This window comes from Odontesthes bonariensis, unplaced genomic scaffold (genome assembly GCF_027942865.1).
Source record: "Odontesthes bonariensis isolate fOdoBon6 unplaced genomic scaffold, fOdoBon6.hap1 scaffold_215, whole genome shotgun sequence".
NCBI classification, from domain to species: domain Eukaryota; kingdom Metazoa; phylum Chordata; class Actinopteri; order Atheriniformes; family Atherinopsidae; genus Odontesthes; species Odontesthes bonariensis.
Genome location: NW_027457424.1, coordinates 20,001 through 25,000, shown reverse-complemented (window position 1 = coordinate 25,000; position 5,000 = coordinate 20,001).

Below are 5,000 nucleotides of genomic sequence, written 5' to 3'. Positions count from 1 at the left end.
ACCAGCCTGGAGCTTCCAGCGGTCAGCCGCACCTTGAATCCGCTCTCCAGCACCTTCCTCGGACTCAAGCTCTGCCAAAGTCGGCCTCCCATCTTCCAGGAACCAGCCTGGAGCTTCTAGCGGTCAGCCGCACCTTGAATCCGCTCTCCAGCACCTTCCTCGGACTCATGCTCTGCCAAAGTCGGCCTCCCATCTCCAGGAACCAGCCTGGAGCTTCTAGCGGTCAGCCGCACCTTGAATCCGCTCTCAAGCACCTTCCTCGGACTCATGCTCTGCCAAAGTCGGCCTCACATCTTCCAGGAACCAGCCTGGAGCTTCCAGCGGTCAGCCGCACCTTGAATCCGCTCTCCAGCACCTATCTCGGACTCATTCTCCTCCAGGCCGGCCTCACATCTTCAAAGAACCAGCCTGGAGCTTCCAGCGGTCAGCCGCACCTTGAATCCGCTCTCCAGCACCTTCCTCGGACTCAAGCTCTGCCAAAGTCGGCCTCCCATCTTCCAGGAACCAGCCTGGAGCTTCTAGCGGTCAGCCGCACCTTGAATCCGCTCTCAAGCACCTTCCTCGGACTCATGCTCTGCCAAAGTCGGCCTCACATCTTCCAGGAACCAGCCTGGAGCTTCCAGTTGTCAGCCGCACCTTGAATCCGCTCTCCAGCACCTATCTCGGACTCATTCTCCTCCAGGCCGGCCTCACATCTTCAAAGAACCAGCCTGGAGCTTCCAGCGGTCAGCCGCACCTTGAATCCGCTCTCCAGCACCTTCCTCGGACTCATGCTCTGCCAAAGTCGGCCTCACATCTTCCAGGAACCAGCCTGGAGCTTCCAGCGGTCAGCCGCACCTTGAATCCGCTCTCCAGCACCTTCCTCGGACACATTCTCCTCCAGGCCGGCCTCCCATCTTCCAGGAACCAGCCTGGAGCCTTTAGCGGTCAGCCGCGCCTTGAATCCGCTCTCAAGCACCTTCCTCGGACTCATGCTCTGCCAAAGTCGGCCTCCCATCTTCCAGGAACCGGCCTGGAGCTTCCAGCGGTCAGCCGCGCCTTGAATCCGCTCTCCTGCACCCATCCTCGGACACACGTTCTGCCTTTGGACCCCTCCTCCAGGAGCCAGGCTGGAGCTTTTGCCCCCTTCCTCCATCATTTCAGGCCGTGGAAAGTGTCATCTTTCGGATTATCAATTCACCGTCCCAGTCTGGTACTCAGATATTTTTCCGAAAACTGGGTTTCTGAAATCGTGCAGATGGTGTTTTCGTCGTCTGCCTAATAACCTCGTCGTGTGGGAGAATAGGGGCGGGCCTTGGGCTGACTCGGCCCATCGTCCCCTTTCCCGTTCTCTGACAGAAATTTTTTCAAACTTTATCACCCCTGGTACTATAAACTTTTTCACCTCTGGTACTATGTGGCACTTAGAAAATTTCTGAACCGGGATTCTCACCCCTGGTACTTTTTGGCACTTAGAAAATATTCTCAACCGGGCTTCATGCCCCTGGTACTTTTTGACACTTTGACCGTTTTTCTGAACCGGGCTTCATGCCCCTGGTACTTTTTGACACTTTGACGTTTTTCTGAACCGGGCTTCATGCCCCTGGTACTTTTTGACACTTTGACGTTTTTCTGAACCGGGCTTCATGCCCCTGGTACTTTTTGACACTTTGACGTTTTTCTGAACCGGGCTTCATGCCCCTGGTACTTTTTGACACTTTGACGTTTTTCTGAACCGGGCTTCATGCCCTGGTACTTTTTGACACTTTGACGTTTTTCTGAACCGGGCTTCATGCCCCTGGTACTTTTTTGACACTTTGACGTTTTCTGAACCGGGCTTCATGCCCCTGGTACTTTTTGACACTTTGGCGTTTTTCTGAACCGGGATAAAGGTCATTTAAAGAGGTGTGTGCATGGTTCCTACTTATAATGGATATATGAAGGACTAAGGAGTCTGAACTTGTTCTGGCCCAAGGAAATCACTTTTTAACAAAAATCCGTATTTGGTCTTACACGGGAAAGAAGGCGATTCCTGTGTTTTGATCTCAAAAGAGGCCATTTATCCGGGTTTGTGCAGGTTTATGCATGGAACTTACTTAGAATGGATATATATGTATGTATATATGAAGACTAAGGAGTCTGAACTTGTTCTGGCCCAAGGAAATCATTTTTTAACAAAAATCGCTATTTCGTCTTAACTCGGGAAAAGAAGGCGATTCCTGTGTTTTGATCCCAAAAGAGGCCATTTATCCGGGTTTGTGCAGGTTTATGCATGGAACTTACTTAGAATGGATATATCTCTATGTATATATGAAGACTAAGGAGTCTGAACTTGTCTGGCCCAAGGAAATCACTTTTTAACAAAATCCGTATTTCGTCTTAACTCGGGAAAAGAAGGCGATTCCTGTGTTTTGATCCCAAAAGAGGCCATTTATCCGGGTTTGTGCAGGTTTATGCATGGAACTTACTTAGAATGGATATATCTCTATGTATATATGAAGGACTAAGGAGTCTGAACTTGTTCTGGCCCAAGGAAATCACTTTTTAACAAAAATCCGTATTTCGTCTTAACTCGGGAAAAGAAGGCGATTCCTGTGTTTTGATCCCAAAGAGGCCATTTATCCGGGTTTGTGCAGGTTTATGCATGGAACTTACTTAGAATGGATATATCTCTATGTATATATGAAGGACTAAGGAGTCTGAACTTGTTCTGGCCCAAGGAAATCACTTTTTAACAAAAATCCGTATTTCGTCTTAACTCGGGAAAAGAAGGCGATTCCTGTGTTTTGATCCCAAAAGAGGCCATTTATCCGGGTTTGTGCAGGTTTATGCATGGAACTTACTTAGAATGGATATATCTCTATGTATATATGAAGGACTAAGGAGTCTGAACTTGTTCTGGCCCAAGGAAATCATTTTTTACAAAAATCCGTATTTCGTCTTAACTCGGGAAAAGAAGGCGATTCCTGTGTTTTGATCCAAAAGAGGCCATTTATCCGGGTTTGTGCAGGTTTATGCAAGCAACTTACTTAGAATGGATATATATGTATGTATATATGAAGGACTAAGGAGTCTGAACTTGTTCTGCCCAAGGAAATCACTTTTTACAAAAATCCGTATTTCGTCTTAACTCGGGAAAAGAAGCGATTCTGTGTTTCTTTCAGAAAAGGTCCTTTTTCTGAACTGGGATTCATGCCCAACATCCAGGCTCTCGTGCCCTGCCCACAGACACAAATCCAGGCCGAGTTTCAGCACCTCTGCATGGACAGCATTCATGGCTGCTTTCCTCTCCCAACAGCCAGTCTCTCATGCCCTGCCCACAGACACACATCCAGGCCGAGTTTCAGCACCTCTCCTCGGTCCAGTATTCATGGCTGCCGTCCTCTCCCAACAGCCAGTCTCTCATGCCCGGCCCAGAGACACACATCCAGGCCGAGTTTCAGCACCTCTCTTCGGTCAGGCAATCATCCCTGCTCCCCTCTCATAACGTCCAGGCACTCATGCCCTGCGCACAGACAAACAGAACCCAGGCCGAGTTTCAGCACCTCTGCTCGGACAGCATTCACGGCTTTTGTCCTCTCACAGCATCCAGTCTCTCATGCCCTGCGCAATGACACACATCCAGGCCTAGTTTCAGCACCTCTCCTCCGGTCAGGAATTCATCCCTGCTCCCCTCTCAGAACATCCAGGCACTCATGCCCTGTGCAATGACACATCCAGGCCGAGTTTCAGCACCTCTCCTCGGTCAGGAATTCATCCCTGCTCCCCTCTCATAACGTCCAGTCACAGACACAGATCCAGGCGAGTTTCAGCACCTCTCCTCGGTCCAGCATTCATCCCTGCTCCCCTCTCAGAACATCCAGGCACTCATGCCCTGTGCAATGACACATCCCAGGCCGAGTTTCAGCACCTCTCCTCGGTCAGGAATTCATCCCTGCTCCCCTCTCATAACGTCCAGTCACAGACACAGATCCAGGCCGAGTTTCAGCACCTCTCCTCGGTCCAGCATTCATCCTGCTCCACTCTCATAGCATCCAGGCACTCATGCCCTGCGCACAGACACACATCCTGGCCGAGTTTCAGCACCTCTCCTCGGTCCAGCATTCATCCCTGCTCCACTCTCATAGCATCCAGGCACTCATGCCCTGCGCACAGACACACATCCAGGCCGAGTTTCAGCACCTCTGCTCGGTCCAGCATTCATCCCTGCTCCACTCTCATAGCATCCAGGCACTCATGCCCTGCGCACAGACACACATCCTGGCCGAGTTTCAGCACCTCTCCTCGTCCAGCATTCATCCCTGCTCCACTCTCATAGCATCCAGGCACTCATGCCCTGCGCACAGACACACATCCAGGCCGAGTTTCAGCACCTCTGCTCGGTCCAGCATTCATCCCTGCTCCACTCTCATAGCATCCAGGCACTCATGCCCTGCGCAATGACACATCCAGGCCGAGTTTCAGCACCTCTCCTCGGTCAGGCATTCATCCCTGCTCCCCTCTCACAGCATCCAGGCACTCATGCCCTGCGCACAGTCACACACCCAGGCCGAGTTTCAGCACCTCTCCTCGGTCCAGCATTCATCCCTGCTCCCCTCTCACAGCATCCAGGCACTCATGCCCTGCGCACAGACACACATCCAGGCCGAGTTTCAGCACCTCTCCTCGGTCCAGCATTCATCCCTGCTCCCCTCTCACAGCATCCAGGCACTCATGCCCTGCGCACAGACACACATCCAGGCCGAGTTTCAGCACCTCTCCTCGGTCAGGCATTCATCCCTGCTCCCCTCTCAGAACATCCAGGCACTCATGCCCTGCGCAACGACATCACTCCGCAAAGGAAAGCTTTTGCGGTGTTTCTTTCTCAAAAAAGGCAATTTAAAGAGGTTTAAGCATGGAACCTACTCAGAATGAACATAGACATAACGGACTAAGGAGTCTGAACTTGGTTTGGCCCAAGGAAATCATTTTTTAACAAAATCCGTATTTCGTCTTAACTCGGGAAAAGAAGGCGATTCCTG